Here is an 11,949-nt window from a genome sequence, read left to right as displayed (position 1 = left end):
CAATACTCAACCACATTCGAAGCTACAACAGATACGCCCCTAAATATCTCTACTCCATTGGCCCGAAGCCACTCAGAAATAGACCCTCGAATTTCGTTTCCCATACTTGCCCTAGCAACCCTTTCCAAAACTAGAAGCATTGCCTGGGACAGAGCATCGTCCCTGACACCTCGATCATGAGACTCTACCTCTGTTGCCGGTGGTACTGGTGCATCTGCTGTCGGCACATATCTTGAAGACGAAGATTCAGCCTGAGCATTACCTCGGCCACGTCCACGACCTCTTCCACGAGCTGCTCGTGTACTCATTTCGTATTATCTGGTTAATAATTTTATGAATCAGTTTAATATTTAGTGTTTATTACAGATGTCTTATGAATAACAGTAATTCAGAGTTTGAGTTTGTTTCCTTTTGCAGTAGCCTAGCTACAGTCTCAGTATACTTATCAGAGTTTCTATAGTTCTAGTGTTACCCTAACTAAAGTACCATGATAAGGTTTTGTACAAGCATATAATGATATTTCGAAACAATCGTAAAGGCTCGTAAAACTTACATGACTTGGGCGGTGATTCGATTGTGCCACCTTCTAAAAACCTAATTTTAGAAAATTGATTTTAATCTTTAAAATCATCTATTTGTAAAGAGAATATATTAGAAACATTCTCGAAAACAATTTATAATCAAGTTCCAAAAAAATGATTTTTGAAAACCTTTATTTAGTGTTTCTTTACAACCTTCCGTTTTTAGACCCGTTCCACAGCCGAGTTGTTGCAACTTGACTCTGATACCACTAAATGTAACACCCCAAACCTGACCCAGACGTTATGGCCAGATCTGACGTGTCGCATGGACTTACGACTTAGTATGCATTCGCTGGTTTAAGTGATTGGGGTGGTCTTTGTAAAAACAGCGGTTGAATGAAAAGCCGGTTTATCAATCTTTAGGCTATCCATTTGTTGTGCTAGTTGAGTCTTGAAAACGTTCATTAATTTTGAAAACACGCGCAGCCTAACACTAGCAGTTTTGTCATAGTATAAATATAATCAGAAAATAAAAATCATAGCAGAAAAAAAGAAATTTAAATAACGGCCTTATTACAACTCAAAACCCAAAATTAAATCAGAATATAAAAATAATAAAAATAAACTAACTTAGAAAAACCAACTTTGGAGATAATGTGGCCATTCCGAATCCCTCACAGCTCCAAGCCCACTATGGTTGGGGATTTCCTGCAGAGATGAAAATAAAGGGTTAGTTTGGTAAACTCAGTGTGTAACATAACCCAACCATAGCCCAAAACAGATCAATCCTCAGAGTCAGACTTATCTAGGCCTTGGCCCAGTACAGAAATCAGAATGAAACCAATAGGCCCACAGTGGATACAGAACAAATATATCATGAATGCAGAAATCCCAACCCAGAGCCATCCATAACACCCCCGTACCAGCCTTACACCATGTGGGGAGACTACTCGACCCACCCAACCGCTACACACCACAGAAATTCCAGAGAGGCTGGCAGATATTGTGACGAAGTCACCAGAACAGATATATATGGCGAGGCCACCAGATTGCAGCGAGGCTGCTAGAACGCTTCCCCCATCAATATAAACCCATGTTCCATGCAACAGAAATAATATGTCATGGCATACATATACAGAAACAGAACATCATGCTTTTCAGAAAAAAATAACCTTAGGGGTAAAATCGTAATTTTGCATGCATAAGGGTATTTCAGTAATTATTACCTATTCCTAAGGTTTCATGCTCATTCTAACGTTTACCAAGTAATCAAAAGTACTTACCTCGTCTTTTGACCAAAGTGGGCTCGTTGGCCCATTAAGTCCAAAATATCACAGTACCTAAAATGCACACTCGCACTCTAATCGTCCAAATGCACCATATTCATTAACAATCGTTTCACGAAGCGCCAGACGTCATGAAGTTCACAAAATACCAATGTTTCGGTATTTTGGCTTTTACCGATTCAGTCTAAGGGAGGCTGTCGTTTACACACCTAGTTGATGACGATTGATGACGATATCTCCCACGCAATAATCCTATAATCGGTCACTAACACATTAGACTTATGAATTAACGATAACTAACATAAATCCATGTCTACTAACCCAATCATCACACAAGTTAGTCATTTTACGCACGAGGGGAAAAATAGTCATTTTACCCTCCAGGGGTAAATCGGTAGTCCTACCCTACAGGGGTATTTTAGTAATTCTACAACTTATCCACTTGGGCCTATGGACCCATTGGGACCACATGGCCCATTTCAGCCTATTGAGGCCCGAAATAGCCGTCCTACTGCTAGAGTAATGAGAAATACACTCCTGTTAGGAGACTGTAGTTAATCCGCGCTCCAAACACTCTTAGCTGACGCCCAACCCAAACAAGCACGTCACAAAGTGAAAGGGATCAGCCAAGAAGGGTATGCCTACTCTCCTCATGGTTTGCTCTATTTAAAGCCAGCTCTCTATCTACTTTTATGTTAGCTTCCCGATGTGGGATCCCTCCATCACCAGAGTTTAAAACCAACACCACCTCTTGCCATCCCAAGATAGCTAAATAATCAACCTTTGTGTGCCAAGGGATTCGAACCAAAGTCCTCTCACATGCCAACTCACGCCACCACCTACTTGCTTCCAGATTTATTGAAAAGAAAAACCAAAATATATTGCAAGAGCCAAGACTTGAACCTTGAACCCCTTACTTCCTCTCTGGCATCACTTCCTTGTCCCCTAAGTGGTGCCACCTTGCCACTACACCACACTCCTTTTTATGTCATCTTTTACCTTTTTACTCTTAAATGCCCAAACACCAATTGCATCACCTGTTCATAAAATTAAAATTCCGAAGACTACCACAGATTTAACTTAAGTTTGGGCCTTTCAAAGGCCCACTAACCAACTAAAATATATATTTTAACCAACCAGAACACACACAAATTTTAAAAATCACAGAAACGCAGAAAACCCGAAAATTAGGGCGTTACAAATTCACCCAAAAGAAACACAGAAAATAATTTTAATATATTTCTCTGACTCGGATTTGTGGTCCTGAAACCACCGTTCCGATTAGGGTCTAAATCGGGCTATTACAACTCTCCCCCTTAGGGATTTTCATCCCCGAAAATCTTTTCGGTGAATTATTTCAGATAATGTTCTCTCATTGCATTCTCTGGCTCTCACGTTGCTTCCTCAACTCCATGTTTATGCCACAGTACTTTAACTAATGGAATTTTCTTATTTTGTAACTCTTTAATCTCACGAGCCAGAACATGAATCAGTTCTTCCTCGTACATCATATCAGTCTTAATCTCAACCTCAGCTGGACTAATTACATGTGAAGGATCAGATCGATATCTACAATGCATCGAAACAATACATTGTGGATCTTTTCTAGCTCAGATGGCAACAATAATCTGTAAGCAACAGGCCCGATGCACTCTATTACCTCATATGCCCCAATAAACCTCGGACTTAATTTGCCTTTGCAACCAAATCTGAGTATCTTCTTCCACAATGAGACTTTCAAAAAGACTTTATCTCCAATCTGAAACTCTATATCTTTACGTTTCAAGCCCGTATATGATTCCTGACAGTCTGATGCTGCTTTTAGACTTTCACGGATCACTTTCACTTTCTGCTCAGTTTCTATGATCAAGTCAACCCCATGTATTTTATTCTCACTAAGCTCAGTCCAATACAATGGTGTACGACATTTACGACCATACAAAGCATCATAAGGTGCCATTTTGATACTCGATTGGAAGCTATTATTATACGCAAATTCAATTAGAGGTAGGTATCATTCCCACGTACCTCCAAACTCGAGAATACAACATCTCAACATTTCCTCAAGTATCTAAATGATTCGCTCAGACTAACCATCTATTTGCGGATGAAAAGTGGTGCTGAAATGCAATTTCGTACCCAGTGCATCTTGCAGTTTCTTCCAAAACTGCGATGTAAACCTCGGATCTTTATCTGAAATAATAGATATAGACACACCATGTAATCTCACAATTTGAGAAACATACAATTCAGCCAACTTACCAAGCGAGTAGTCTTTACGTATCAGAACAAAATTAGCTGATTTAGTTAATCTATCCACAACAACCCAGATTACATCTTTCTTGCTCGGTGTCAACGGTAAACCAGATACAAAATCCATTGTAACTCTGTCCCATTTCCACTCTGGTATCATAATAGGCTGAAGCAATCCTGAAGGTACCTGATGCTTGGCTTTTACTTGTTGACAGATTAAGCATTTTGAAACAAAGTTAGAAATGTCTCGTTTCATACCATACCACCAATAAAGTTGGTTCAGATCATTATACATCTTCGTACTACCTGGGTGAACAGATAACCGACTACTGTGAGCTTCATTCAAAATCTTCTGAATTAACTCTGAATTCCTCGAGACACATATTCAGTTTCTAAATCTCAAACAGTCATCAGCATCAACTCGAAACACTGAATCAGCATTTGAATCACATTGAGCTCATTTTGTTATCAACTCATTATCAACCTTCTGGGCATCACAAATTTGTTGAACGGATAATGGTCTTGCTTTCAATTAAGTTATTATCAAACCATCATTAGGTATAACCATATGTGCAGTCATTGCACGCAAAGCACACAGTGATTTTCGACTTAAAGCATCAGCAACAGCATTAGCCTTTCCCAGGTAATAGTCAATCACAAGCTCGTAGTCTTTTAGCAATTCTAACCATCAACGTTGTCTCAAATTCAGATCTTTCTGAGTCATCAAGTATTTTAGGCTTTTGTGATCAGAATAAACATGACATTTCTCACCGAATAGATAGTGGCGCCAAATTTTCAACGCAAACACGATAGCTACCAATTCTAGGTCTTGTGTCGGATAGTTCTTTTCATGTGGCTTTAACTGTCTCGAAGCATAAGCTATAACTCTGCCTTCTTGCATCAAAACACAGCCGAAACCATTTAAAGATGCATCACTATAGATAACAAATTCTTTACCCGATTTTGGCTGAACTAGTACTGGAGCTTCAGTCAAAAGGGCTTTCAACTGATCAAAGCTTTTCTGGCACTTTTCTAACTACTCAAACTTAACATTTTTCTGTAATAGCTTTGTCATTGAGGCTGAAATCAGGGAGAAGCCTTTCACAAATCGCCTGTAATAACCAGCAAGTCCCAAAAAACTTCAGACTTCAGAAACATTCCTCGGAGGTTTCCAATCAACTATAGCTACAATTTTGCTCAGATCCACCCGAATACCCAACACTGATACAACATGGCCCAGAAAACTAACTTCGCTTAACCAGAGCTCAGATTTACTGATCTTCGCATACAACTGCTTATCTTGCAAAGTCTGTAACACAAGTCTCATGTAATATCCTGATTTTGGGCCTAGTCGGAATAGTGGTTTCGTGACCACAAAATCCGAGATAGAAATAATTATTTTATGATTATTTTAAGGTCTATGATATGATTGCATGATTGTGTGAAAATTTCGTGAAGAAATTTTATGCATAAAGTGCTTAATTTGAAATTTGGGACTAAATTGAATAAATTGCAAAACTTGTGTTCTAGAAGTATTTTGCATAAAATTGAATTAGATTATTAATTAGAGGTCCTTAAAGAGTAATTTTACCAATTTCTAAGTCTATGGACAAAATTGGACATGGATGGAATTTTTGGAAAGTTTAGTAGTAAGGGCATTTTGGTCATTTGGGGTAAAATGAATTAAAATACAAAATTAAAAGCCAATTTTGCTCATCTTCAACCCCATGGCCGAATATAGCAAGGAGAAACCATGGCTAGGGTTTTCAAGCTTCCAAGCTCGATTGTAAGTTCGTTCTAGCCTCGTTTTTAATGATTTTTACGCTTTTGGAGTCCCTGTTGTTCGATTTAGCTTATGCTAGCAATAATTTAACCTAGGGTTTATATTTGGAAAAATACCCATAGGTGAAATTTGTGTATTTTGGTGTTTTATGATAGAATATGAGGTTTTAAATTATGTTAGACAACTTGTGCTACTCGGTTTTAAGTGAAAACGAGCAAAAGGGCTTAATCAGTAAAAATACCTAATAGTCATAAGTACATGTTAGAGTGAGAATTTGATGTTGCCATAGAAGGAAAAATGATCAGCATGTCATAAAACATAAGAAAATAGGCTGAATTTTAATTTACGAGCTTTGGGGCAAAAGTGTAAATATGCAAAAGTTTAGGGGCAAAATTGTAATTTTTCCAAAATATGATTTTGGGTCAATTTGAATAATGTGAGTCCTAATTAGACTATATTTTAAATGATAGAGCAAGGAAAACTGAAATTCGGGCTAAAATGGGGAAAATACCAAGTGGTGGACTAAATGGTAAAATAGCCATTTTCGCATACGAGGTAAGTTCATGTGTAAATAATGTAGCATAATTGTTATTTTTAAGTTATTGATATTAATTATATGTTATGCTGAATTTTATTATGAAATGTATGCTTTGTGGTTAATTTCAAATAATATGTAAATTATGTGAGCTACTTGTTAAATATAATTGTTAATGAGTATTGATTTCGCATTCTACGGAAGACGGCAAGGATAAGTGTTCGAGGAAAAGCCCGCTTGAACCTTAGGAATAGATTAGGATACAAGTGACATGTCACTAGGATGGTTGAGCATCCGAACTCGTTGAGTTGAGTCCGAGTTCACTTATGGATGCAAATGTCCGAACTCGTTGAGTTGAGTCCGAGTTCGTGAGATGTAACTAGGCATCCGAACTCGTTGAGTTGAGTCCGAGTTCACTTATGGATGCGAACGCCCGAGCTCGTTGAGTTGAGTCCGAGTTCGCTATGGGCGGTTACATGATTGCTTGATTGGATATGTGGCACTTATGTGCAAGTTATCCATGTATCCAATTATATTCGATGTGTTCAACGGGTAAAGTTCTACTCAAATGGAGGAATACTCAAGATGAAAGGGACGATTGTGTTGACAAGCCAGCTCGAAATTGGAAACGGTCGGAGGCACGCTTACACTATCCGTGATACCATCTTGGCATAATGGCTTGTATATTTTGAGTATGGCATGTATAGCATTATAATCATTTTATATGTATGGTCTTATGATATGGTTATTGAGTGGTATGGAAATAGAAATGCTTGGTAATGATTAGCCATTGGAATGGCTAATCATGATCATATTTGGTATTATGTATGTCAAATTGCTAGCTAATCCATGGAAACCATGAAATAGGTAAAATTTACCATAAAATAGATTCAGACAGCAGCAGTGACGTGAGTTTGAAAAATCACTAAAAATAGTAGAAATGGAATTAAATAATGAATAAGTTATGGATTCGAAGCTTGATGAGCCTATTTTCATATGGAATAAGCAAAACAGGTATATGAGCTATATTTTATGAGATGTTTAAATTTTTGTGAAACAGGGCCAGAGCGATTTCTGGATCCCCTGTTCTAACTTTGAAATTCACCATAAATTTTACAAAGATAATTAGAAGTCACACTTTATATGTACAGATTCCTTATTGAGTCTAGTTTTATTAGAGATAAACGGCATAGTCATTGAAGCTCTGTACAGGAGATATCTGATTCGTAATACACAGAGGTCAGAGTAGTTGAACCCTGAAACAGGGAGACTTTAACTAATAAACTGTACTAATTGGCCCAACCAAAATTCTAGAAAAAATTAGTAGATATATATATTAGTCTCGTTTCATGAAAAATTTACGGAATTGGATTTCGAGTTTCGTAACTCGAGATATGATTTTAAAGCAACTGTGATGCAGTTAGCCAGCTTGTCTGGAAATTTTAAAATGAATTGTATGAGCTGTTTAATTAATGAATTAAGTCCGTTAACACCTCGTGTTCGACTCTGGCAACGGTATCGGGTATGGGGTGTTACATTTAGTGGTATCAGAGCAGGTTTAGTCGGTTCTCGGACTAACCTAGCATGTGTAAAAGTTTAGCTATACATGCCACTGATCTGTGATAGTGTGATGTCTTCCGACGCGTATAAGTACCGTCTTATTTAGACAGGGTACTCTCCAACCGAGCTGCGCCAACCATGTTCAATGTTAAGTAAAGGTATTTGAGTAAAATTATGATTATGATAAGTCTCGGTTCAGAAAAGTATGAATAAAGGTTTATGATACATATGTGATAATATGTGAGATGAAAGTTCATGTTGTGATAAATATTCATATTTGCTTAATGCTCATATGATGTAGTGTATGTGGCTTACTTGATAAGATGAACGGAATAAATAAAAAGTAGTAGAGGTATGAATAAAGGTCATAATATCATAATCTGAATGAAAATGTCCTTGTCTTGATTGGACGTTGAATGTTGATGAATGTTAATGATATACAATTTTTTTATGAGGTAAAGGATTGTAATGAAATGAACTTATCTATGTTAAATTGTTGGACTGAATTGTATGATTGTAATGATATGTACATGATGATGCACGAAATGAAAGTTGTGATTGTGATGCAAATATTTATGTTTGTTTGGCCTTATATAATGTCATGAGCATGAATTAATTTAATTAAAAGAATGGATAAGTAAAGCTGTCTAGAAAACATAGAATGTATGTATAAGTATATTGTCTAAATGGGACAATAGGAAAATTGGTGTAAGCCAACATGAATGAATGACATGATTTTGATGATGTTACTATGATGATGGAAGTTGTGTCATATGTGTATGTATAAGAAAGTCGAGTCAGAGGTCCTACAACCCCTCCCCCTTACCAAAGTGGTACTTATAATGGAATTTCATGAGATTTGTATTGAATAAGTTTCCTGTTGAAAACCCAAAGAGTTCAAGGATAGAATAATTATAAGTATGATCCGAGATTGAAAATGAGCTGATAAGTAAAGTCAGAGCCAGAAAGTATCTGATTGATATAAAGATTATTGGAATTATGCACTGTCCCAGTTAGAGAAGGAATTCTCTTTGGTAAATCAAAATTTATTCAGAACTGACATTCTTTAGTGAATGATTTAATATGAAATTTGTGACGGCAGAACTAGTTGGGGAAATGATATTTCAAATGTGAATTATCTGAGTGTGACAATTATGACCGGATGATTTAGCGATCTCTTTTGAGATGTTCTATGTGTTCACCCGTTCTCAGAAATATTTCTATGGCTATTGATCTTCTGAAGAAATTCTTGTTATATGGGAATGTCTTCTAATTTGGTGTTGGATGAAAGCATTGGTAGTCTGACTGGTTTATAATTTATATTGCTCTATTTCATCGGGTATTCTATTTCATTTCAATCGATAAGAATTGATGAGAGAATTCATATGATATTATGATTCTGTTTCTTCTACTTGATGCTTCATCTGATATATATGTATGGGAAGATATATTGATCTTGTTATATTTGATTTCAGTGGGATTAAATAATGTTTTCTTTTGGACTTTCTTTCTTTGAAGAATTATCAGGGTATTCTGTATTTTCTCTATGAATTTGGTTTTCGATTCTCCAAGATAGTATCGTATCTTGGGTTTCTTTATCCCGGATCTCTTTATTCGGATTTCTTTATTCGAGTTTTCTATCTTGGATTTCTTTATTCGGTTTTCTTGTTATCTTTGTTCCATAATTTGTCAATTACGACTCATGTTCAAGCACGTTCTTCACTCGTGATAATCATGTCAAATATGACTATACTTCTAATTTGATCTTGGTAATGTGGTGATTTTAGTATTGGGATTTTTTCTAATTTCGTGTAAGGATTTGACATCAAGTAAAGGCATAGGTGATAAAAGCGAGTTTTAGTCGGTATGGTAAATTATTTATTTGAAAGATTTCATGTGACAATTATGTCGGATTATTTTTCCCAAGTCGATAATAGAATTTCATTTTGTACGGATAAAAGAGTAAATAGTTTGAACGAGAAGTGTATATTTAATAGAAAGAGTTGAATATTAGTTTAAGTCACTACGAATGATAAGGTTTCCATCTTGTGAAAGCTGAAAAGTTTATTACATGTTGTGAGTTCGGATAGATGAGAATATTGGTAACCAAGCGCCCGAACTAGACTAGTCTACATTGAGCAAAGACTTCGACTTTCAAGAATGTATTGTTGTATGAATTGTGATGTGTTTCAAGACGGTGAGGTAATGTGATAGTTTAGAGCATCCGATGTTACATAAAATCGGAGTTGTTAAAAGGGTTAAAGCCGAGCATTGGGATCTATCAAAATTATCCTTGTCAATGTTGATATTGGGATGGAAATGAGAAGGATTATTCTTGAGGCCATATCGTAATTATTTCTATGGCGGAAAGAGGAAAATGGGATGTATCCTATTGTTAAATGTTTGGCGAGATCTATAAATCACATCTCAGATTGAATGAATTCCTACCATCGATTCATGGAATTTCGTGTCTCTTTGATTGTCGGATTTCTTGGAATTCGGTCTCCATTAAATCAAGTTGAGATCCGGTTTTATGTCATGATATCATGGGAAATTGAGAAGGGTTGAAAATTTAACAACAGTTGAGAGTTGAGGCGTAAGCTTTTAGATCATATGAGAAATTGAAGAGATGTATTGGAGGTACAGTCTAAGTGCAAGTTCTTGACACCAAATATGAGATTAAAAGTGAAGACCACTTTTTCGGTAAGATTTTTGGGACGAAAATCCTCAAGGGGGAGAGTTGTAATATCCTCGATTTTGGGCCTAGTCGGAATAGTGGTTTCGTGACCACAAAATCCGAGATAGAAATAATTATTTTATGATTATTTTAAGGTCTATGATATGATTGCATGATTGTGTGAAAATTTCGTGAAGAAATTTTATGCATAAAGTGCTTAATTTGAAATTTGGGACTAAATTGAATAAATTGCAAAACTTGTGTTCTAGAAGTATTTTGCATAAAATTGAATTAGATTATTAATTAGAGGTCCTTAAAGAGTAATTTTACCAATTTCTAAGTCTATGGACAAAAATTGGACATGGATGGAATTTTGGAAAGTTTAGTAGTAAGGGCATTTTGGTCATTTGGGGTAAAATGAATTAAAATACAAAATTAAAGCCAATTTTGCTCATCTTCAACCCCATGGCCGAATATAGCAAGGAGAAACCATGGCTAGGGTTTTCAAGCTTCCAAGCTCGATTGTAAGTTCGTTCTAGCCTCGCTTTTAATGATTTTTACGTTTTTGGAGTCCCGGTTGCTCGATTTAGCTTATGCTAGCAATAATTTAACCTAGGGTTTATATTTGGAAAAATACCCATAGGTGAAATTTGTGTATTTTGGTGTTTTATGATAGAATATGAGGTTTTAAATTATGTTAGACAACTTGTGCTACTCGGTTTTAAGTGAAAACGAGCAAAAGGGCTTAATCAGTAAAAATACCTAATAGTCATAAGTACATGTTAGAGTGAGAATTTGATGTTGCCATAGAAGGAAAAATGATCAGCATGTCATAAAACATAAGAAAATAGGCTGAATTTTAATTTACGAGCTTTGGGGCAAAAGTGTAAATATGCAAAAGTTTAGGGCAAATTGTAATTTTTCCAAAATATGATTTTGGGTCAATTTGAATAATGTGAGTCCTAATTAGACTATATTTTAAATGATAGAGCAAGGAAAACTGAAATTCGGGCTAAAATGGGGAAAATACCAAGTGGTGGACGAAATGGTAAAAATAGCCATTTTCGCATACGAGGTAAGTTCATGTGTAAATAATGTAGCATAATTGTTATTTTTAAGTTATTGATATTAATTATATGTTATGCTGAATTTTATTATGAAATGTATGCTTTGTGGTTAATTTCAAATAATATGTAAATTATGTGAGCTACTTGTTAAATATAATTGTTACCGAGTATTGATTTCGGCATTCTACGGAAGACGGCAAGGATAAGTGTTCGAGGAAAAAGCCCGTTTGAACCTTAGGAATAGATTAGGATACAAGTGACATGTCA

The sequence above is a fragment of the Gossypium arboreum genome, chromosome 13 (genome assembly GCF_025698485.1).
Source record: "Gossypium arboreum isolate Shixiya-1 chromosome 13, ASM2569848v2, whole genome shotgun sequence".
NCBI lineage: Eukaryota > Viridiplantae > Streptophyta > Magnoliopsida > Malvales > Malvaceae > Gossypium > Gossypium arboreum.
This window is presented reverse-complemented; position numbering follows the sequence as displayed.